Source organism: Malaclemys terrapin, chromosome 6 (genome assembly GCF_027887155.1).
Source record: "Malaclemys terrapin pileata isolate rMalTer1 chromosome 6, rMalTer1.hap1, whole genome shotgun sequence".
Taxonomy (NCBI): Eukaryota; Metazoa; Chordata; order Testudines; family Emydidae; genus Malaclemys; species Malaclemys terrapin.
The window spans coordinates 10,127,633-10,153,337 of NC_071510.1; positions in this window are offsets into that span (position 1 = coordinate 10,127,633).

Consider the following 25,705-nt stretch of genomic DNA (forward strand, 5'->3'; position numbering starts at 1 on the left):
GATTTGGCGAGGTTAGAGTATTTCCAGGTTAGAAAGAAGTTCTCGTGATGAAGACACATGCAGCCATGAATGTCACTATACTCATTAGAAAGGCGAATTAAAAGTGAAAATAAATATAGCTGAACTTTAAACCCTTATCTTGTGAGCCAATATATTTGTTAGAGCTTTACCTTCATTTCTAGTTTTGTTGCGGGTATGCTCACAGCATACGCACTGAAGTTAGAGTGTCTATTGTTTTTTCTCTTTCTGGAAGGTTGCCAGGTAACACTACTTTATTTCTTAGAGTCCAGAACACTAACAGACAAGAACCAAAACCCATACTTGATGGAGACTGCATCCTGAAAGAAAATCTTTTCTGAGCCCCCTCTTTTGGCCTTTAAACAACACCCCCCAACCTCTCCAAGCTCATCATCAGAAGCAAGCTCCCCACAGACCAGGAGGACACTCCAAGTGGTTCCAGATCCTGCCAGAACAGATGCAAAACCTGCAGACATATCTCCACTGCTACAAAGATCCATGTCTATCCCAGCATGTGGTGTACTGCATCCAGTGCACTAAACGCCCCAACAACAACTATGCTCCAAGGAGGAAATCCAGGATACACACCTTCCCAGGTAGGGCTTTGCTTACACCTGGGTAACAAGACAATCACTACACTTCTGAATGAAATCACACAGAAAAATGATACAACAAAAACACCGTATCACCCATGGGTGAACACTTTTCAGAAAATGGCCACTCCATCTGTGACCTCTCGGTCCTAGTCCTCAATGCTGCAAAATACCTTCAAAAGACACACCCAGGACCTTAAATTCATAACTCTGTAGACATTAAAAATCATGGACTCACTAAAGACATTGGATTTACGGCTCATTACAACAGTCTGTAACCCACTAATTCTCCTTTGTCATACAACTGCAGACTCTTGCAACATGTGTTAACTCACTATGCTTAACAATCTGTTCCACCTTATATTTAGCGGTGACACTGAGTACCTTCCCAGATCTGAAGAACTGCTCCATGTATGCTCGAAAGCTTGTCTGTCTCACCAACAGAAATCGGTCCAATGAAAGATATTACCTCACCTACCTTGTCTCTCTTTTAGTTCAGTATAAGAGTGGCTTATTGCAGTTTAGCTTAGGCCTGGTCTATGCTTTAAATTTATACTGGTGTAACTATGTTGGCTAGGTATGTGGAACCCCCCGCCCCTTCCACCTGCTGACATAGCTGTATGGCGCACAGGCTGAGACTACAGTGTAACCATACCCTTACTGAAACCAACGCTAAACCAGGGCAAGTCTGAGTGTAGACAAGGACTCGGTTAACTGGCCTGGCTTCGCAGTGACCTCCATTGACATCAAGTGGAGTGAAGTGTAAATAAATTCAATAGTGGGCTCTGAGACCAGGAGTCAGCTCCTCGACTGGTATAAATCTGTGTAGCACTGTGGCAGCAAATGGGACCATGCCAAGTGACACCTGTTGAAGCCCTGGGCCATGTTATCGATTAGGTCAGTGTTTCTTGAGCTTTTCCAGTCTAAGGCACACTTACTTCAATGAAAGATTTGTGCGGCGCACTCCCTTCCCCCAGCGCTAAAATTATTAAACCAAAACGTATGTTTCATGAGAAACATGAGCTAGCCTTGATGCGCAGTCATGTCCTGGCAGGACATGCTGGCAGTGCAACTCAGAGCTCTGGCTCCACCCATCTCAGATGCTCGGTTTTTGATGTAAGTCAGGCTTGAAAATGTAACTCCCCCAGGTATGTCGTTGAAAATGGCAAGAAGATGGAGATAGCACGGTCTGAGATTACTGGGTATTCATCTGCCACCTTCAGCCAGAACGAGTCCAGAGGCATGTGGCCAAACTTAAGTCCAAAAGTCCAGTCCATCCTTAATGTGGCAACTTGCTTTTGAGCCATTACTGCCAGATCCTTTGCACTTCCCATTGCAGAGGAACTCCAAGGATCTCCGATCCAGTCGAAATCTTCTACCTGGGTTGAAGGAAAATAGGAGCTTAATTTTTCTTCCAGCTTTTTCAAATGCTCAGCAGTGACATTGATCAAACTGCTGCCATTAGGATCTGCCACGTTTGCCAGGGGGAACATTTCTATTGTGCCTTTTGCTACCTTTTCATGCCGGAGGGCTAACGTAGCTCTCAACCCAGGCAAGGTATCCAGGTGGGAGAGAAGGTTCTCGTTTCTACCTTGCATTGGCCTGTTCCGTTCATTGAGATGGTGGAATCCATCAGGCAGCTAGGCAAGTTTTGCAGACCATGCCACACCAGCGATCCAAAGTTAAGAACATGTGTAACTCCTCTCTCAGCTCATACACATGCGAGAGAACTTTTCCACGGGAAAGCCAGCACTTTTCTGCATGCAAAAGTAAACTCTGGTGTTCTGTTCCCATTTCCTCATACAACAGCCAGAAAAGGTGATGTTTAAGGACTGTGATTTTATTAAGTAGTTCACTATCTTTACTGCTCCATCTAACATTAAAGGAAGTTCTTCTGGCAGTGTTTTGGCCCCAAGAGTGTCACGGTGCAGGAAACAGTGGGTGACCAGCACATCTGGGTTTTGTTCTTTGACCTGGCTTACAAACCCCTTCACTTGCCAGTCACGTCTGTGCACTAAGACATTTTTGCCAGTGCATTTTTTCTTTTACGCTGCCTCCGTCAAAGTACCTGACATTAGCCAGGTACTGAGCCTGACCACTGATATCTGGTGATTTATAAAGTTGTACTGCAAATTTTCCATTTGATTTTTTTTCCTCGGAATACAGTCTCAATGTCAGCTGACGTGTCATCTATGTGGCGACTTTTTGTGTGATCTGAAAGGGGAACTTTTGCGATTTCATTGACGTAACCTTACCCTCACCATTTCTTTGCATGCTGGTCAAATTAATGTCTCTGCAATTATACGCAGCGTTTTTGCCTTCATTACAAGCTCAGCGACCAAGTAGCTTGCTTCCAGCACTTTATCAGAAACAGTTACACAGTCTTTCATCATTTGCACTTATTTTTCATTCTGATCCTTCAAACACATGAAAAAATATTTCTCCTTATTGGCAAGGGATATGGACGTTTGCTTGTAAGGTGTCATTTGAACTTACTTGGCACCACTGCATGGTTTGAGAGTTTCTCCTCACACACAAGACAGTGGAAGATGGCAAGATGGCATCACCTATTAATGACAATCCAAGCTGCAGACAACTCTCACAGGAACATCAGCTCACCACTTTGACTTTTCTGAATTCACATTCTGCTTCATCAATGAATGTAGATGTGGAAGTTCCAGAATCTTTTTCTTCAAATATTTGTCCATTTCTGAGTCTTCAGTTCAAAATTCACCACTGTAACTTAACGGCCGATAAGAAAACATGGCTACCATGTAAGACCATGCGAACGGCAAGGACATGTGAGCGCAGCCCGGTGTGACGTCTGTCTCTCACACCTACGCCTGAAGAGCAACAGAACAAAACGCCATTTGGTTCTGACCCTAAAATAAATGAGATTTTTTTTCCCTGCCCTCAAGTGACTTTTCCAAAATTCCATGGCACACCTGACAGCGCAGAAGCTGGGAAACCCTTGGTTAGGTAATTGTTAGCTCACCAGCTAAGATACAATATTTTTCTAAATTTTCTTAGCTGCTGTCCGACATTTTTTTTGCAAACCGCCCTGTTTTGCCTCAAGGAATGATCTCCTTTTCTTAGTTATCCATTGAAGTCCTCATTAGAGCTTTTGAAACCCTACGGAGCCGTTTTGTAACCTTTGAAAGGCTTCTCCATTATCTGCATAACCATTAACTGACTTGCTTTAATCACCTTGCCCTGCAGGTCCATGACTGCTCCCCATTATCATTTATTTGGCTATTATCTCTTTCGCCTCCGTTCAAACCACAGCTACTGCGTGTGCCATTTATTCCCCCTTCAGACACAAGTGCCTTCCCTTGCCTGTTTCCTCACTTCTCCCCCTGTCAGAACTAGCCTTTCAGTAAAGCTCTTCACGCTGCTTTCCTCCTATTTCCCAGCTCCATTCACATGCCTGATTCAGCAAAACCTCATGGAGCTTAATTACATCACAGCTCAGTTTAAACACCTGGGCAGAAAGTGCTGCATAAGTTAAGGAAGGCAAGTAGGGGCTTGAGGCAAATGCAGCAGAGGGTGGGTTCTGCTGCTCCTTATCACAGTGGGTGCTCTGATCCATTTGGGGCCAGTCCCCATGGCCAGTGTGGAGGGCAGCTGGGGTGACTTGCCAACTTAGCACCATTGTTAGCTACAGCCTTGCACTCATGGGACCATCAGAGCAGTATTCGCATTGGGGAATTATAGGCTCCTCGTGCTTAGTCATATGGTTTTGTACTTCTGCCCCTCATCATAGCATCTGGGCGCCCTCCACTTTAATAAGATTGTGGAGTCTCTGGCTCTTCTCCCATTGCTGCAGTCTCGTCCTGAATCTCTAACTATCATACGCTATGTGTGTAGAAGGGGGATCTGCCACTGCCAGCATCAACCCCTGCTCAGCCCCACAGATCCTGGGGTTGCAGTGACGTGCGCTGTTACCATGTCTGCAAAGGCCCTTTAATGGCTCCCCTTTCCACGCTGAATTCTGCATTTGGTAGAGCACTGCTGTATGTGTCACCTTTACTAAAACTGCAGCTCTGTGTCCTAGTGGGCAGAGCACTGGACTGGGATTCAGGAGACCTGGGCTCTATTTCTGGCATGGACCACGGCCTGTTGGGTGACCTTGGGTAAGTCACTGCCCTGCTCTGTGCCTCAGTTTCCCCATCTGTAAAATGGGGCTGATGGGACTGACCTCCTTTGAAAAGCACTTGGAGAGCTATGGTGAACAGCGCTATATAAGAGCTAGGTTATTTGTTATTTGTTGTGGAGCGCCGTGGGAGGTCACAGAAGACAGCCTGTGAAACGGCCCCTTTCGGTCTGCAGGTGAGCACAGCTCCCATGTGGGGTCAGAAGCTCGGTACCTAGCTCTGAGATCACACAATTCGGCATTGGGCTGGGAACTGAACGGAGAGCCTGAGGCAAGCCCATCCGTGGGGTAACCTCACTGACTGTGGTGGAGTTGTACTAGGGATGAAGATAGCCCCTTGCCTTTCTACATGGTGCACTTCACCCCGCTCTGGGGGGATGGCAGCTTTAACTCCAGCCATTGTTCCCACTGGCACCTTCAGAGTTTGGTTTCCTTCTGCTCCACATAAAATAAAATGGGAACAAAAGACAAATCCTCGACTTGAGGGCTTCAGAGGAGCCCGTGAAACCTGAGCAAAGCCCTGTTGTCACTGGACCTTCCTGCGAACGGTTTTCATTGTGCTCCCGGGCTGTGTAGTCACTCTGTTAGCAAACACCGTGGGCAGTGTGTGGCTGTCGAGAGAGGGCTGGGAATGCTGCAGCCTGTGGGGATCAGAAGAGGCCTTGGAAATCACGCTGATTGTGTTTCACCAGGGGAAAAGTTACCGTACTGACGTGGATGGAAAAAGGCGGTTTATTAAAAACCTAGAGCATTAAGGAAAAGCCTCAGCAGCTTGGGAATCCCAGGGGTTCCTCTGCCTTCGTCTTGTGTGGGACACCGTCTGCCATGGGAGAAATGTGACATTGGAGGGACAGCCTACACCTCTCTTCCACCTCCTCTTGTTACTTGAGTTTCTCCCTGTGGGCCGGGTGGTCGTGGCCCTTTCTCAGCTGTGTTGGGCAGTTAAGGGAGCAGGGCCCTCTGTCGAGCCCCTGCTCAGAGTAAGACTCCGGCCCTGGGCGAGAGCAGGGGTGACTTCCCTGATTCTCCCCACGGTAGGCAGGTGGACGGGTGGGGGAGTAGGAATGGGTGGAGCTGGGTTCTGCCCCACCCCCTCCTACGCGCTGGGCAGAGTGTGCTGCTCATTGCTACGAGTGTCAGTGACCGGGATGTGGGTGGTCGGGCCCAATGGTTAGAGCCGGGGTCAGGACCCTGTGGTTAGAGTCAAGGGTCAGCAACTGGAACCAAGACTCAGGACTGGTTTACCTGGAGTGAGGCAAGACAGCAGCAGCCAAACTGCTGCTAATTGGCTTAAGAGCCGGTCTGCTGACTCTTCCAGCCAATCCGGCGGGGTAACCACCCACAACAGGCCCCCTGGGCTCGTTAGGTTCCCCGGAGACTGGCTTTGCTGCAGGCCCTGATTCCTGACAAAGCTCATATCGAACAACTGCATTGAAAAGTTACGTAACCCAACAGAAACCAGAGCTGGCTCTTCGCTGCAGCCAGCCGCTCACTGTCCCTCTGCTGGCAGCCCCAGGTCCTGCCTTCCCATCCCCACTCTGGCCTCACACCTACATCTGTCCACCACAGCTGCTCCACATGCACAGCATCTGCTAGGCACATACTGGGAGGAGGAAGTTGCCCCACGGGGAAGGGTGAAAGACCCTGTCCTCCCAGAGCAAAGGCACTATCAGGGGAGGAATTGTGACTCCGAGTTATCATGTGTTCTCAGGGGTGCTCCTGGAGGAGAGAAGTTATGCATTGCTCTGCTCCAGGCAGACTGTACAGAGGCTGTTGCTCTCACCAAGACTGGTCCAGGCCCTGCTGCTGAAGGGGGCCATGGTTTCTCAGGCCCCACATCACCAGCACCATGTAGACATGCTACTGTTATGTTTTCCACTCATGCCCTGCTGCGGTGCAATGCAGAAAAGAAGCCACGTCATGTTGATGGAGAACCCTGCTGTGGTAATAGCCAGAGCCCCTTCAGGGTCAGGATGTCTGTCCTTTTATCATGTCCCTGGCTGGATGTGACCTAAAAACACCTCCATGCCCGCTGGACAAGAATATCCTGATCCTAGCATGGACATTCCCATTCACCAAAGATTGTCATGTGAGGTCTTCAATGAAAGACTCACACTGGTGATTAATATCGTTGTGAAGTGTATGTACAGACACTGTATGAGGAGTGATGTATGTCTACTGAAAATATGTTCTTAATTCTGTAGCACAGCAGAGGTGGAGAAGCAGGTTTACTGCCAGACAAAAGAGGTTTATTCACCTGTCTCTGTTGACATGGAGATTAAGCACTGTAAGCCAACAGGATGGTTACACATCTACATACAAAGTCAACAGGGAGATGAAATCAGTAGGACGCAGAAAAAAACAAGTGATGTGGGGTTTTACTGTCCCTGAGGACAGACAATGAACTTTAGGGATCTAAATGGAAGGCAAAAAGACTCCCCATTTCTCCTCCACCTAGGAAGTAAACAGGCAGCACATTTACATTAATGAAAAACAGAATCTCTGCTTACCTTGGTGGAAGATGCTGCCAAAGGCTTTGGGGGGAGCGGGGGAGGAATCAGACTTCTTTAGACTGGAGTTTAAACGGTGGAGGGAAGGGCGACACCAGGAGCGTTGGTGGAAGGCAGGATGTTCATGTCATGGTTTATTGGTGAATTTCCCAGTAGGGAGGAAGTCACACCGTCATCATCTTCAAAGCAAATTCAAAAGAATGTAGTCTCATTGCAGATCAAGCACCACCCAAATCCATCTGAAGGTCAAAAAATATTGTGATATAAATTGGCACAAAGGGGATTGACATTTTTCACCTGAAAAGTGTTTTCACAGAAAAATAGCCTTTAAAAAGAAACCAACCTAAAATTTTCACACAAAAAGTCAGCATAAGACATTTTCACAGTGTTTTTTACTGAAATGTTTACCATAGTTGTTACGGACATTTTAATTTACTGAAAACCATGTTTTCTGACTGAAAATGGAGTTTTTGTAAATTAAAATTTTGATAAACACGTCAAAGAAAAAAATGGGTAAAATGTGGGTTAAAATACATTGCAGAAAACTTTGCGAACAAATGGAAAAGGGGTGCATCTTGATCCCAGGAAAATGAAGGCAACTTTGAAATTTTTGCTAAATTGTTTCTTCGTTTTTCGACCAGCTCTCCAAATAACGTAAGCCACTGCAACGTAGTCTGGGTCTGCGTTTCCTCCATTAGTGGCTTAACCACATTAAAAAGCTTGTGAATTTGGTTAGGGCTTGTCTACATGAACACTGAGTTTGCGGCAAGCTGGGATGTAAATCTACCCCACACTTTACTCCTGGGGAAATTGTGTTCCAAAAAATTAAAAATTCTGCACACAATATTTTAAAATTCTGAATATTTTATTTGTCAAAATAATGCAATATAATTACTCTGGTTTCAATTATTTTGGTAATTTATTTAAACTACAATACAATGGATGGAGAATGGGAGTGGGGAACATGGGAGGAAATCCCCAAACCCTCTTGCCTAATAGTAATGTACTAGGTTTGACCCTTTATTTCTAGTTATTAGTCAACACATATATGCAGCCATATGCTCAGTGTTACATCATAGGTGACTGAAGAACAAATGAGGGCTGGGGAATCAAACTCACTATTTATATTGGCTACTGACCATCTCCAAAAAGATCAGTAGCAAACACTTCATGGGGCACATTTTGATAGGAAATGTTTTAAGTCCAAAAATTTAGACCATAAGAACATAAGAAGGGCCATATTGGGTCAGAGCAAAGGTCCAACTAGCCCAGTATCCTGTCTTCCAACAGTGGCCAATGCCAGGTGCCCCAGAGGGAATGAACAGAACAGGCAATTATCAAATGATCCATCCCATGTTGCCCATTCCCAGCTTCTGGCAAACAGAGGGTAGGGACACCATCCTGGCTAATAACCATTGATGGACCTATCCTCCATGAATTTATCTAGTTCTTTTTTGAACCCTGTTATAGTCTTGGCCTTCACAACATCCTCTGGCAAAGAGTTCCACAGGTTGATTGTGCGTTGTGTGAAAAAATACTTCCTTTTGTTTGTTTTAAACCTGCTGCCTATTAATTTCATTTGGTGGCCCCTAGTTCTTGTGTTATGAGAAGGAGTAAATAAGGAAGTGTTATTTGCTTTCTCCACACCAGTCATGATTTTATAGACCTCTGTCATATCCCCCCAGTCATCTCTTTTCCAAGCTGAAAAGTCCCAGTCTTATTAATCTCTCCTCATACGGCAGCCGTTCCATACCCCTAATAATTATTTTTGACCTTTTCTGAACCTTTTCCAATTCCAATATATCTTTTTTGAGATGGGGTGACCACATCTGCATGCAGTATTCAAGATGTGGGCATACCATGGATTTATATAGAGGCAATATGATATTTTCTGTCTTATTTTCTATCCCTTTCCTAATGATTCCCACCATTCTGTTTGTTGTTTTGCTGCACATTTAGTGGATGTTTTCAGAGAACTATCCACAATGACTCCCAGATCTCTTTCTTGAGTGGTAACAGCTAATTTAGATCCCATCGTTTTATACGTATAGTTAGGATTATGTTTTCGAATGTGCATTACTTTGCATTTATCAATATTGAATTTCATCTGCCATTTTGTTGCACAGTCACCCAGTTTTTAGAGATCCTTTTGTAGCTCTTCGCAGTCTGCCTGGGACTTAACTATCTTGAGCAGTTTTGTATCATATGCAAATTTTGCCTCCTCACTGTTTACCCCTTTTTCCAGATCATTTATGAATATGTTAAATAGGTCTGGGCCCAGTACAGACCACTGGGGGACACCACTATTTACCTCTCTCCATTCTGAAAACTAACCATTTATTTCTACCCCTTGTTTCCTATCTTTTAACCAGTTACCAATCCATGAGAGAACCTTCCCTCTTAGCCGAAGACTGCTTACTTTGCTTAAGAGCCTTTGGTGAGGGACCTTGTCAAAGGCTTTCTGAAAATCTAAATACACAAAATCTACTGGATCCCCCTTGTCCACATGGTTGCTGACCCCCTCAAAGAATTCTAGTAGATTGGTGAGGCATGATTTCCCTTTACAAAAATCATGTTGACTATTCTCCAACAAATTATGTTCATCTATGTGTCTGACAATTTTGTTCTTTACTATAGTTTCAAGCAGTTTGCCCAGCACTGAAGTCATGCTACGGGCCTGTAATTGCTGGGGTCTCCTCTGGAGCCCTTTTTAAAAATTGGTGTCACATTAGCTATCCTCCAGTCATTTGGTACTGATTTAAATGGTACGTTACAGATGACAGTTAGTAGTCCTGCAATTTCACAGTTAAGTTCCTTCAGAACTCTTAGGTGAATACCATCTGGTCCTGGTGACTTATTACTGTTTAGTTTATCAATTAGTTCCAAAACCTCGTCTAATGACACCTCAATCTGGGACAGTTCCTCAGATTTGTTGCCTAAAAAGAACGGCTCGGGTTTGAGAATCTCCCTCACATCCTCAACCATGAAGACCGATGCAAAGAATTAATTTAGTTTCTCCGCAATGGCCTTATTGTCCTTGAGTGCTCCTTTAGAATCTTGATCGTCCAGTGGCCCCAACAGTTCTAATCACAAAAGCACCATAAGCATTTATAAGGGCACACTGACCTTTACATCCCTCTAGCAATGTAAAGGAGCCCTTTTACACCTGTTTTGTACTCCTGGGGGAATTCACAAAGACAATGGGAACAATTCTCTAAGCAGGCAGGCTGCTACACTCTGCTGTGAAGGGACAGAGCTTGCCCCACACCTACCTCCTCAGAAACACCCCGAAGCCCTGGCCCTCCATGCCAAGTGTGCTGCAATAGTGAGCGAGAGGGACACTGTGTGGGTGTCTCTCTCTCTCTCTCTCTCTCTCTCTCTCACACACACACACACACGACTGCCCACCATCCCCTGGCAGTGATTTACATCTCTACCAGCTGCTCTGGGTGCGGGGATGACCACTCTTGTGCCTTTCCCTTTGCTTCCCCATCAGAAGTAATTTTTCTGCGGAGAAGCAAAGAAATCTGCAGGGAACATGAATTTTGCACACACACAATGACGCAGAATTCCCTCAGGAGTAACACTAGCGTGCTATGTGCTGCCTGTGTGAACCCTGTGGCTGCACACTAACACTTCCGGAGTGTGTTTTAATCTACTCCCATTTCAAAGTGGGGTAGATCAAAGTGCACTAGGGAACATGTAGTGCATGGCCACAGGGTCCAGCAGGACACTTAATGTACAGCAAGCTAGTGTGCAGTAGATTTACACCCAAATTTGCCGTGAACTAACTATTCATGTAGATAAGTCCTTAGGCAGCTACAGTTGAGTCTTTCAGACCCAGAGGTCTCAGAGACAGCCTGACACATAGCTTCTCCAGCAATGCTGTTACAAATGCAAGCCACAGAATAATAGATAGAAGGGAAAAATATATTTCTTGGCTGGGAAGTTAATGACTGCAATGTGACATGGCCGTGAAAAAAGCTAATGCAGTCTTGGGATGCATTAGGCGAGATATTTCTAGTAGGGATAAGGAGGTGCTGGTTCCGTTATACAAGGCACTGGTGAGATCTCATTTGGAGTACTGTGTGCAGTTCTGGTCTCCCATGTTTAAAAAGGATGAAATCAAACTGGAACGGGTACAGAGAAGGGCCACTAGGATGATCAGAGGAATGGAAAATCTGCCGTATGAAAGGAGACTCGAGGAGCTTGGTTTGTTTACCTTAACCAAAAGAAGGCTGAGGGGGGATATGATTGCTCTCTTTAAATATATCAGAGGGATAAATACCAGGGAGGGAGAGGAATTATTTCAGCTCAGTACTAATGTGGACACTAGAATGAATGGATATAAACTGGCTGTCGGGAAGTTTAGGCTTGAAATTAGATGAAGGTTTCTAACCATCAGAGGGGTGAAGTTTTGGAACAGCCTTCCGAGGGAAACAGTGGGGGTGAAAGACCTCTCTGGCTTTAAGATTAAGCTTGATAAATTTATGGAGGGGATGGTTTGATGGGATACAGTGATTTTAGTCAATAGGTCAAATAACAATGGTCAATGATGGGATATTAAAAGTTACTACAGAGAACTTTTCCAGAAGGTCTGGCTAGAGAATCTTGCCCGCATGCTCGGGGTTCAGCTGATCGCCATATTTGGGGTCGGGAAGGAATTTTCCTCCAGGGTAGATTGGCAGAGGCCCTGGAGGTTTTTCGCCTTCCTCCGCAGCATGGGGCAGGGGTCGCTTGCTGGAGGATTCTCAGTGACTTGAAGTCTTTAAATAATGATTTGGGGAGTTCAACAGCTAAGTCAAGGGAGAGAATTCTTCCAGGAGTGGGTGGGTCAGGTTTTATGGCCCGCATCATGCGGGAGGTCAGACTAGATGATCATAATGGTCCCTTCTGACCTTAGAGTCTATGAGTCTATGAGACTGCTTACAGCAGACCATAGTCTTAGAAGGTGAATGGGATGAACTTTCCTCAACTTCCCCCAACCAACAAATAACATTTCCTGCACAGAATATAATGGTTGATTTAGGGGAAGGGTTTTGGGGGCTGGCAGTGGGTGGAAGTTTAGCTAATTTTGCACAGGTGGCATTACTGACTGGAGATATCAAGATCAGAACAAAGAGTCTGGAGAGTGTGACTGTGATGGCAGTAAATTTTAGGGAGGGCGTTTAGTCCCAGCAAGGTAGAATAAGGGAGAGACTGGAGATGAGACAAAGTGTTTGTGGTTCATTGGGTACAAGAGGGAAACTCTCATATACAAAGGAGCTTCAACCCCAGGCTTGCTCCTGGGGTGATTGCCTGAGGGTATGTTTACACTGCAAAGAAAAACCCACGGGGCCAGGTCTCAGAGCCCAGCTCACTTGACGTGGGCTTGCACGGCTTGGGCTGTGGGCTAACAAGAGCAGTGTAGACGCTGGGGCTTAGGCTGGAGCTGTTTTTATCCCCACTGCCTGAGCCCTGTGAGCCTACATCAATTGAGCGGGTTCTGAGACTCGGCCCCGTGGGGCTCTTATTGAAGTGTAGACGTACCCGGAGTGAGCAGAGAAGAAAGTTAAAGGTAAATGGAAGAGCAAACGAAATTGCATTTGTGCCTTTCGTTGCTTCTTGCTGCTGGAGAAAGGCAATGTTATCCTTCAAAGAAAACATCAGCTATCTTTTTATTATAAATAGCAACAGATCTGACAAAACTTAAACGTTTGAGAAAAAGAGAAACTTTCAGTGAAAATTTTCATTTAGTCAACAACCACTGAAAAAAGTTACAACCAGGCCTAATTTAGACACTCAGGCTGTGTCCACACTAGGAAACAGGCTGTGTTTTAAAACAAGTAAATATGTTTTAGAAACACCCCTTTTCTCTAGCAAAGATAAGGGCGTATAATCACCTCCTTAACTTTTTATGACCTCGGCACAAGTATGCAGGGGCGGCTCTATGTATTTTGCCGCCCCAAGCACGGCAGTCAGGCGGCTTTCGGTGGCATGCCTGCGGGAGGTCCGCCGGTCCGGCGCCTGCGGCGTACCCACCGCCGAATTGCCACCGAAATCACGGGACCGGCGGACCTCCCGCAGGCATGCCGCCGAAAGCCACCTAACTGCCCCCCTCATGGCGACTGGCAGGCCACCCCCCGCGGCTTGCTGCTCCAGGCACGCGCTTGGAGTGCTGGGGCCTGGAGCCGCCCCTGCAAGTATGACAATGCAAGTCAAGTAGTCGCAAGGCACACAATCGTCAGCATTGTTATTTATTATTTGTATTCCTGTAGTAGCAAGAAGTCTCGGTCTTGAATTATGATTCCATTGCGCTAGGCGATGTACAAACAGAAAAAACAGGCAGTCCCTTTCAGTCTAAGTGTAAGCCAAGAGACAACAGATGGATACAGACAGACCGATGGGGTAAACAATGAGACAATACTGGTCAGCATGATGGGTAGTGGCCTGAGCATACAGGGCCAAAGGTTCAAAAGAACTCAGCACCCGCAATTGGGGTCAGGGTTTGAGAGGAGCTCAGTTCCCCTTTAGGCATCTGCATGAACTAGCCACATTTTCACAAGTGCTCAGCACCCAGTAGCTCCCATTGCTTTCAACTTTTGGGTTTTAAGTGTGACTGTAACTCTGCTGGTAATTTAAAATTCTGGTTGATGCTAAGTACGCTGTACTCACCACTAACATTTTCCAAAACCTACTCAGTACAGACAATAACACCTAGCTCTTAGATAGTGTTTTCATCAGTAGATCTTAAAGCACTTTATAAATCTTTCACGTATTTATCCTCACACCACTCCTGCGAGATAGGGCAGTGCTATTATCCGCATTGTGCAGCTGGAGAACTCAGACACAAAGAATGTAAGTGACTTGTCTGAGGTCACAGGGGAAATCTGTGGCAGAACAAGGAATTGAACCTGTACCTAACTCCAGCTGCTGTTAATGTGGGAGTTACATTTTGGAATACAACAAAATGGCAGATGAAATTAAATGTTGATAAGTGCAAGGTAACGCACATGGGAAAAATAATCCCCACTATACATACAAAATGCTGGGGTCTAAATTAGTTGTTACTACTCAAGAACGAGATCTTGGTGTCATTGTGGATAGTTCTCTGAAAACATCTGCACAACGTGCAATGGCAGTCAAAAAAGCTAACAGCACTTTAGGAACCATTACAAAAGGGATAGATAGTAAAACAGAAAACATCACACTGCCACTATATAAATCCATGGTACACCTGTGACACTGCACCCCGTATTCTTCACAGTAATATTATTAGGATATGATTATGACATAGTTATGATGTATTTTATGCAAGATAAGTCATGCGAGATGTCATTAGAAAGGTTCTGATTTGCTGAATATGATTATCCTATTTGTATTCATGTCTAATTTTTGTATCTCAAGTTGTGAATATTGACTATGTATCTGTATTTCAAAATGTAGTTACACCTGGGGAACGCCCACTAGACAAGATGCTTTCAGTCTAGATAGCGGGTGGGGAAGGGCCTAATCAGGGTAATGAGCCATTAGGAAAAAAACATAGGCCTCAGGAGAAGCTTTTCTCCCACCCGGGGAGCCTCCCTGAGAACGCTACAGACAGCCTCTGAGTAATGGCTGCTATGACGCTACACAGATATGTGATGTGACATGTCTCTAGACCCCATCTTGGGATGTCAGTGTTTTTCCACAGACCGGTCTGGGAACTAAGCTTTGAAACAAAGGGTTCCCACCGTATGCAAAAGCTATATAAGGCGTGGAGTGACATCATCTGGTGTTCTTCGCTTCCCACACAAGAAGACTCCTAAAAAACACCTGAGGAACAAAGACTGAACTGGGGGAAGTGCTGGATCCAGGCTAAAGGGATGGTTAGCCCGTGAATGAAACACCTGGGGATTCCAAGCTGTAAAGCAAGTGCAGCTTGCCCCTTAAGAATCTGCAGCCTGCTTGTATCATCACTTAGGGAGAGGATCTGCTATTCGTATCCAATCTTTTTAGTATATTAAGCTTAGTTTGTGTTTTTGTTTTTTAGTTTGTGTTTTTTACTAGGTAATCTGCTTTGATCTGTTTGCTATCACTTATAATCACTTAAAATCTATCTTTTGTAGTTAATACATTTGTTTTTGCTTTATCTGAACCAGTGCATGGGAATCATAACTCAGGGGCAAAAGGCTGTTGCATATTCCTTTCCACATTGAGGGAGGGGGTGAATTTTATGAGCTTACGCTGTACAGTTCCCTGTGCAGCGCAAGATGGTATAATTTTGGGTTTACACTCCAGAGGGGTGTATGCCTGGAGAGCTGGGAGTTGACTTGGCTGTAGACTTACTATGCAGGGGCTAGTCAGGGAGTGTGCATGTAACTGCAGCTGGATGTGTCCCTACCTGTATGTATGCTGGTGAAAGTATAGGCTGGAGGCAACTTGTTACAGTAGTCAGTGTAAAAGAGAGCCCAGGTTGGTGGGTCAAGGGGGCTCAGTGGTACCCCAGTACCAGGTGGCACCCTACGGGGAACCCATCACAACGCCCATGCCTTGAATACTGTGTACAGTTCTGGTCACCCCATCTCAAAAAAGATATATTAGAATTGGAAGAGGTAGAGAGAAGGGCAACAACAATGATGAGAGGTATGGAACAGCTTCCATACAAAGAGAAATGTAAAAGATTTGGACTGTTTAGCTTAGAAAACTGATGACTAAGGGGGGGATATGATACAAATCTATAAAATCATGAATGGTGTGGAGAAAATAGGGAAGTGTTATTTACCCCTTCACATAACACAAGACCCAGGGGTCACCTGATGAAATTAATAGGCAGCAGGTTTAAAACAAACAAAAGGAAATACTTCTTCATACAACACACAGTCAACCTGTGGAACTCATCCCCACGGGATGTCGTGAAGGCCAAAACCATAACTAGGTTAAAAAAAGAGTTAGATAAATTCATGGAGGATAGGGCAATGGGTATTAGCCAAGATGTTCAAGGATGCAACCCCATGTTCTGGGTGCCCCAAGCCTTTGACTGCCAGAAGCTGGGACTGGATGAAATTACCTGTTCTATTTATTCCCTCTGAAGCACCTGGCATTGGAATACCAATGAAGCGTGGGAGAGGAAAGAGTCCCAGGGAGATGAAGTGACTCGCGCAAAGTCAACAGCAGGTCAATGGCAAAAAAACCAGGATAGAACCCAGGTCTCCAGACTCCCATTTCAGTGCCCGATCCACTAGACCAAGCTGCATAAGAAACAGGTGCTTATGCAATTTCCTCAGTCAATGACACGATGCTGAGCGCTGCATTATCTCCTGCATACAGCATCCTCTCAAACGAGCCTCCAGCTGTGGCAGCCTAAACAAGTATCTCTGGCAAAGGTGTTGGAAGACTTCAGCTAAACAAAACCTATCGATAGATGCAGACAATGTACTGTCCTGTGCATTGCAGAAGCTGAGGTTTCTGTTTCCTCTCTGATAACAGTGCCAGGAGCACACAGTATGTGCAAGTCTTAGGGTAGGTCTACACTTACCTCCCGACCCGGAGGTAAGCAATCGATCTTCTGGGATCGATTTATCGCGTCTTGTCTAGACGCGATAAATCGATCCCAGATCGATCCCGGAAGTACTCGCTGTTGATGCCAGTACTCCAGCTCGGCGAGAGGAGTACGCGGCATCGACGGGGGAGCCTGGCTGCCGCGTCTGGACCTGCGGTAAGTTCGAACTAAGGTACTTCGAATTCAATTTGCGTACCTTAGTTCGAAGTGGGGGGTTAGTGTGGACCAGGCCTTAGGTTTCAAAATTCACCTTCCAGGGTAAGCAGCTTACAGTGTGCACCGGTCCTCAGAGGCACAAACTTGCCAACATCTTCCCTTTGAGTTTCGGTGACCTGGCTGTGTTTAATCCCACGTTCATCCCCAAGCTGACAAAAGAAAATTAAAGCTAGTTTTGCCCCACTACTAATCTTGTGTCTCCATCAGCCCAAGGGAACATTCGACTCCTGGTAGGCAGTAGCTGTGTGCTCACCATGAATATTGCCCCCCAAATGTATCCCCAAGAGACAAATACAGCTCTCTTTGACACTGTTGAAGACCTATTGGCTTCACTCGAGTTGGACCTGTGCAACAGGGAGTGAAAGTTGAGCTCAAAATATTTACCTTTCAGTCAAGGAAATTCCTCCCTCAACATACTCATCTTTAAACCTTGGGCTTGTCAATGAAACCCATTTTCTGAGTGGGTGTAGCCAGCGTTGCTGATAGGATAAAGCAAAGAAAGCTGGTTAGAAAAATGGTGCTGAAGGCTTTAAATGGCTTCTCCACGTGGCTAGGCAAGGATTCGTTCTATAGTCCATTTTGCATTAAAAAGGGCTCATCTAGGAGTTTTGCTCGAACGTGAATGGAAGTTAAAATTAGCCTGGCCATGGGTAAAAATGTATGGAAAGCCATTTCTGGGTGAGGGGAAGAGGAGGTGCGTGTCAGTTAGATCGCAGATCCACGCAGCCCTCAACAAACATCAATACTAGATCTGTTATGCTAACGAAATACTGCCTTGTCGTGCTCTTGTAATGGGGAAGTGGCTTTACACTGAGCCAGAAAGCCAGTTATCCTGGCCACCAGAAAGCCATTCACTAATTGAAAGGCAGGATGAAATAAAAACTCATCTCGCCAGATTCTGGCTCATGCGGAGGCCTCTCCCACCTTAACGGTGCTCTGAACAGGCTGTTGAAGGTTCCCCTTGTGCAGTTTAAAGCTGTCACAAGTTTGGAGCTGTCCTAAGGTTGCTCTAAATTACACAGCAATTGGAGGCATTGTGGAGTGCAAAGGCGGTCTGGCACAGGGTCCAAAGTAGGTCCAGCACACTTGTGCCAGGACAGGTGCTCCCATTTGGCCAATTAAGAGGTGGCTCAGCACCTGAGGCTGTAAAGCACCAGGGAGAATCAGATCCAGGGAGAGACCCAGTGAGTTAGAAGAGATCCAACGAGCTGGAGAATCAGAGCTGCCTGAGTGGGAGTCAGGGGTGGGGTGGGGGCTGCCAGAGACTGTATGTTTGGGATGTGGGGGATGGCTGGAGGCAGGAGGAGCAGCAGAGGGATTACCTGCTGGCTCTAAGCCAGGCAGCTGGAGCCAAGGGCTAGAGCATATGTTCACACTGAAATAAAACACTCACTGCTGCCCTGTAACAGCTGACTTTTCCTGGAGTGGCTTCACTTGGTGGATGCTGCTTCTGGGCGTGGCCAGCTAGCATTGACTGGCGGGATAGGGAAGCGATACAGACATGGGATGACCAGCTGTGGTGACAGAACTGCAGGAGGACAAAGACCACTTTCCTAGAAATCTGTGTGGTGCTCACCCTGGAGCTGCCCTGCTGGAACACCTACATGAGAGCTCCCCTCCACCAGATCCAGAAGGGATCCAAAAGTTCACTACTCCTGATTGTGATCACCAGTAGCTAACCCATTTGGCAGACCAACAGTCGGGGCTGTGGTACAGAGGTGTTACTGAAGAGTGCTGATGCCTGCGCCATAAAGCTTAAACCTGTCCTTAATTGACTTAAGCTACATCGATATGTCAGGTTTATATTGATAATATCCATGCAGTCTCTTGCACCAGTTAAACTAAATTGATTTAAAGTAACACCTTTGGTGAAACCAGTGCAATTCTGCATGTAGACAAGCCCTCAGACAAAATTTCCATTGAACTGGAGCTTCACCTGAGTAAGGAAAGGAGAATTGAGCCCAACTAAAGCCAAGTCGCTGGCACAAGCACCTGTGGAGGTGCAGCTATACTGGCGAAAGTGTTGATACATGTTTGTAGAAGATTATAAATTTAGAGACGCTCCCTCATGAGGAACAGTATTATGAACATAGGAATTTGGAGATGTGCCCTGAATACAGGGGTTGGGAACACCGCATGGTTGTGGGCAGCAGTTCACCAGAGATGCTCGCCAGTTTGTTTGATTAAAGTTTTATTCCTTTCTCATTCACTGGTTTGTTATTTAATGAACCCCATGATCGTTACATGGTGTCAGAAGTGCTGAATGAGAAGGAAACTGCAGTCATTTTGGTGGTAATTCCTGTGTTTGCTGTTGAAAGCAGAGACAAAGGGAGGCAACAGAGAAGCACGTGGAGCACCAGGCATAGAGGCTTTTGCATGTATTTGGTGAGCACAACAGTAGCTTCACTAGCTTAAGAAGGGGTGGGGGGTGGGTAAGGCCAAAAATGGGTGTGTTGCAACCTACATCCAGTCTGCAATTGTCAGGCAAGATTGCAGAGAACTGGAAAAAATTCAGACAGAGATTTTAATTGTATTTAGCAACCACAGGGGCAGAGGAGAAAAATGATAAAGTGAAATCATCGATCTTTTTGCATGTTGTTGGGGAGAAAGCACTGGATATTTATGACAACTTTAAGTTTGAAGAAGGAGAAGACATGAAGTTAAGTAAAATACTGACTAAATTTGAGGAACATTGCATGCCAACTAGGAATGAAACCTTTGAGAGAGACAAATTTTTTACATGTATGCAAAAAAACTGATGACACCATAGAACAGTATGTCACAGAATTAAGGAAACTCAGTAAAACTTCTGACTTTGGTGAGCTGACAGAGCCTCTGGCCAGAGATAGAATCATTTGTGGCATTAAAGACAATGTGTTAAGAGAGACTGCTCCATGAAGGCGATTTAACTTCAAAGAATGACGATAAAGCTGCAAAAGTATGATTTGGTTGTGACCTACCTGCCCTGTACATTCATGTGCACTGCAGATGCCCTTTCCAGAGCAGTGACTCCCACTACGAAAACAGAGAAGACTTTAGAGACATGGATGCAAGCCTATGTAGATTTGATTGTAAAGTCAATTCCCATAGCTAACAGGAAACTGCAACAAATGAGAGAGGAAATGGAAAAGATGAATCGTTGGGAATCCTTAAAGAAGTGATAATTAAAGAGTGACCTGAAGAAATAAGCAGTTGCTCTCCGAGTATAAGAGACTATTGGAACTGCAGACATGAACTTACTGTGATAGATGGGGTGGTTTTCAAGGGCAGTAAGGTTGTAATTCCAATGAGCCTCTGAAAAGAAATGCTACAGAAGATCCACGAGGGTCATTTAGGAATTGAGAAGTGCCAACAACGAGCAGAAGTTCTGTATTGGCCGCGGATCAATCATGACATCACTAATGTGGTAGGAAACTGCTTTTCATGCTTGAGATACAAGCCATGCCAACAGGCAGAGCCACTGAGACCTCATCCAGTTCCACAAAGGCCTTATGAGAAGGTCAGCACTGATTTATTTACCTGGCAATCAAAGGATTATTTAATAGTCACAGATTATTATTCTCTGTATCCAGAAATTTGCACACCGCACAATGCTAATAGTAAATCAGCGATAGCCGGCATGAAGGGAATCTTCTCCCGACATAGAATTCCAGATGACATCTTTAGTGATAATGAGCTGCAGATTTAGGCAATTTGCCATAGATTGGGATTTTCATCACAAAACATCAAGTCCAAACTACCCCCAATCAAATGGAATTGTGGAATGGTCACTATGGACAGTAAAGAACCTTATGAAAAAGACTTTTGACAGTAGGGGTTGATTTGTATAAAGTGTTACTGGTTTACCAAAGTACACCTCTGGAGAATGGCTTTTCTCTAGCTCAGCTGGTAATGGGCAGAAGAATCATATGTAATTTACCAATTAGTGATCACTTGCTGAAATCTCATAACAATGAAACCGTACAGAAGATGAAGGAAGATCAGAAGCGGAAGCAGAAATATTATTTCGCCAAACGGGCCCATGATCTCCCATCTCTTAACCTAGGTGATAGAGTGTGCCGGAGGAATCATACCTCTAATACTTGGTGCCGAAGGGGTACCATTAAAGAACAGGTGCATCTAAGGTATTATGTAGTCCAGAAGGACACATTTTGATGTAATCAAAGGTATTTATGAGTAACACATGGACAGTAGAGTGGACACTGGCATTTCCCATCTGACTGATCCTTTTTCATCAGTGCACAAAGTAGAAACTGTCAAGGAACAAGAGAACAATGCTAATGAAAGGCTGATATTGAGAAGATCAAAGTGGGAGATTAAACACCCTGAAAGACTCTGAGACTTGCTAACCTGCCTGGAGAAGGGATTTTTGAGGAAAGTGAGTGGTAAAGACTGACTTGAGAGCAATGTGCTGGTAACCTCTCCTTACTAGGTGGTTAACACATTGGGTTTATGGAAATGTACTAAATGGGTTGAGAATTTAATGCATGTGTTATTAAATAGTTGTTAGCTGTTTTATATATATGTATGTAAGAGTTAATTTGTTTTTCTTTAAGAGGGAAGAGGTAGAGATAAGTTTGTAGAAGATTATAATTTAGAGACGTTCCCTCAGAAGGGACAGTATTATGAACATCAGAATTTGGAGATGTGCCCTGGAGGCGGGGGTTGGGAGCAACTGCTCTCCAGTTTGTTTTATTAAAGCTTTATTCTTTTCTCATTCACTGGTTTGTTATTCAATGAACCCCAAGACTGTTACAGACAGGACTCTGTGTTTGGGGAGATGTGTTAACTATACCAACAAAAGATCACCTTATTGGGATAAGCTGCATCTCAATTAGGGGGCTCTGTGGGTGTAGCTATCCTGGCTACACCTTTCTAGTGTAGTGTAGTCTAGCCCGTAATCCTGTTTTTTCATAAATGCTACATTTCCAGCCAGTGTGTTAGGGGATCCTACTGCCATAGCTGCTGATGGATAAAAAGTTTAGAATGTCTTGATGCCATTTTACAACGTTCATTTGAGCCTCTTCTCCAGTTTTAAATGGGGGGGTCCAGGGAGTTGTATGGGAAAGGGAGAGGAGCTAGTTAAATACAGATCTTACTGGGTTTATCATGCAAGCACAAATGCATTTTCAATAAAGCAAACTCATTAAAGTTTTTAATTAAACCTTAAAAGCTTTTAATTAAAAATGTAAATTATGGCAAACTATTTTAATTTAAATTGTCTCTGTGTGTCTCTCTGTGAATTTTCTTCTGGCATATTCGTACTGACTTGCAATGCTAACAAAGCGCTCTAAATGACAGCCCCACCTCTCAATTTGTACCATGACCAGTTCCTTGTTGTGCTTTAGAACAAGCAATGGCACCTTAAGGAGACGACATGTACAGTAAGAACCTTCCCACCCCTTCAGAATGCGACGGATAATGCAGAATGATTTGGAAGTTTCTTTAGTCACTGAAGCGAATATATTATTTATTATACATGACTGACTCACTCCATGCTTCATACCCTTCATAAAACACATCGAATCTCTGCATACTGGGTTTCCTATGGGTAATATGCAGCAATAGTTAACTACCTCTCGAAATAAATTCTTCCCTCACTCTAAGAAATATAGCATTTGTGCAACCAATTATTTCTAATACTAGATCACAGTTGCTACACTGCCCCTGAAAGAAATACATTTTCCACCAAACCAGTTACTGTAGACCAGTGATACAATGGATATCTACCCCTCCATGTCACACCAGCCGCATACAGTGCAAAGTATTGTGTTGTATTCAGTATTGTGCCTGACCGTCCCACTGACGGGTTTGATGAAAAGAATCAATGTGAGATACGTGGCTTTTTGTCAGACTTGAAAAGAATTTCAGGACACTACCATTAGTAGCCTGTACAGTCCATCTTTTGGAACACAAAATTGGTACCATCCTGTATCTCCTATCTGCAGGCTCTGCCATCTTCATCTCTTTTGTTTCATTTCCATGCTTGAGTGGGGTGAAATCCTGGCCCCATTCAAGTCAATCGGAGTTTTGCCAATGACTTCAAGGGTCAAAATTTCACCCATAAATTCTAAGGCCAGCAGGGAATATTTTGATCACCTGCTTAACACAAGCCACAGTGATTCCTGCATCAGTCCCATAACTTGTTGGGCTAGAGCAGGGTCGGCAACCTTTCAGAAGTGGTGTGCCGAGTCTTCATTTATTCACTCTGATTTAAGGTTTCGCGTGCCAGTCATATATTTTAACGTTTTCCGAAGGTCTCTTTCTATAAGTCTATAATATATAACTAAACTATTGTTGTACGTAAAGTAAATAAGGTTTTTTAAATGCTTAAGAAGCTTCATTTAAAATTAAATTAAAATGCAGAGCCCCCCGGACTGGTGGCCAGGACCCGGGCAGTGTGAGTGCCACTGAAAATCAGTTTGCGTGCCGCCTTCGGCACACATGCCATAGGTTGCCTACCCCTGGGCTAGAGCATATAAGGAGGACATAGCATCACAATGCCAGCTATCTTTAATATTTTCCTGTCAGCATACCAAGAAGCATGTCAGCCAATCCTGGAGTACAGTCTGTTACCTATAGCAAAGCCCGGAAGTGTACCAGCTGTATCAATGCAGCAGGACATTCTTCAGTCACTCTGGGGTATAGGTATATATGTCTTCACTATCTTTATGTGGGACCAGGTGAAGCATAACCGCCAGTGCCAAAGGTGGTGTAAAGTTTACAGAAACAAATATCCAGGAAGACAAGCTTGCTACATTAACTACTGAATCTGATACATCAATGTCTAAACCAGCTGCATCAACAGCGATACGTGATGCATCAACATATCTATTGCAAGTTGGCAGAAGTCACTGTCAGTCAGCAATCAGGCAAAAACCCGGTCTCAGGTGTAATAGCTATTTGTTAGGTCTTCTGACAAGGCCTCAAACACAAGGACGCTCTGTGATCTCAAGCTCCATCCCACTAGAATAAAGAAGGCTATGCTGGTGATAAGTCAAAAACATATATTGTTCACTGGGACACTCGTTCTGAGGAGTAATGAAAATCCACCACCATGCTGCATCATGGTGAAGTGAATTGAGAAAGGAAATACAAGCATGGACGTGTGCAATATACTGGGCTAAAGCACAACTACCTTTGCTGCCATTCTCCCTGCTGATCAGCTGGAAATCAGGCCCAGCTGGAAAATATGCGGGATTCCTATTCACTAATGTATTAGGAACTGTCATTTCACCGCGCTCCACAGAAACCAAATGATAGCTCTCTCGAGACTGCTGTTGCCCCTGCCTTGGCTTCTGATTCTAATAATTTATTACCCCCAGCATCTCAAGGCTTTCTATCTTCTCCCTGCAGTCAGCATCTCATGTCCCCTTTGCAATCATTGCCCTCCTCTGTTATAGGAATACAAATTTGAACAGGTTACGTGTTTCTAACAATAATGAGAAAATCAAGAACTTTATAATGGGTCAAAAGTGTTTTTTCCAGAAAAAAACCCTCCAATTTTAGAAAGATTCTTTTTTTTTTTAAATTGAACAATTTTCCTTTTAAAGTACAGTAATATATAAATTCAGCCACATTTCACCAAGTGTCATGATCGTTGTTGTTATAAGATCTTAGGAGAAGGGGTGTATTTGTGTGTGTATCATATCAGACAGTAGAGCAATTGTGCACATTAAGAAGACAGAGTAGATAATATTTCAATAAACCTGTGTAGACCAATTATTGAATCTAAGTTAGATACGTGTTCCTAGTTATCCAGGCTCCTTAAACTTCTTTAATGCTACATATTATACTCCCAGTAAGATCCATGCATTTCACAGCACTGATAAATAGATCTGTTTGGAATTATATTATTTGGTACTAACCATGTAAGTACATGGTCATTACCATGCATTCTCAGGGTAATTCATTGTGTGGTTATTGCTGTCTTGTAAAGTAGAGGATTATGAGATCTGAAAAATGCAAGGTACATGGTAAATAATCTTTGGTTTCCTTAGTAATGTAAATTATAATTGTAAAGTAAATTGCAGAGACAAGCAATTACTATGCATGGTATTTGCAATTCAGTTAAATAATAGTTGCATGGTTATATGTACTTTGTGAAATAAAGTGACGTAGCATTTTGCTCAACTCCTGGCAAAGAGTCAAAGGCATTTTGCTGGCTTGTTGCTGAATTCCCGGGTTGCTCATGGTCCTGCCAGACAGAGACCACTGCTGGACCCACCACCGTCTCTTCTGTTGTAGCAGGAGGAAATGCTATCTGAGGACAATTATTTAGGGCCTTATCCAAACCCCACTGAACTCAGTGGGAAGCTTTCAATTGAAGTCAATGGGCCATTAGTGTGGAGAGCGAAAACTGAAGCCAGTGTAGACCGGATGCATGGTAATTGGGGTGTCTCACCCTGAGTGTAAGAGACCAGAGCTCTGGGATCTGCACTGGCTCCCCCTGGCTTCTGGGTGGAGTCTAAAGTGCTGTGTTGGACCATTAAAGCTCTAGGTGGCTTTGAACCTGCCTACCTGAGATAGGCTTTTCTCTCTCTGTGCTGTTCCACCCAGGGCCGGCTCCAGCTTTTTTGCTGCCCCAAGCGTCGAAGAAAAAAAAAAAAAAAGAAAAGCCCGATTGAGCTGCTGCCGAATTGCCGCTAAAGACTTAAGCGGAGCGATTGAGTTGCCGCTGAAGTGCCGCCGAAGA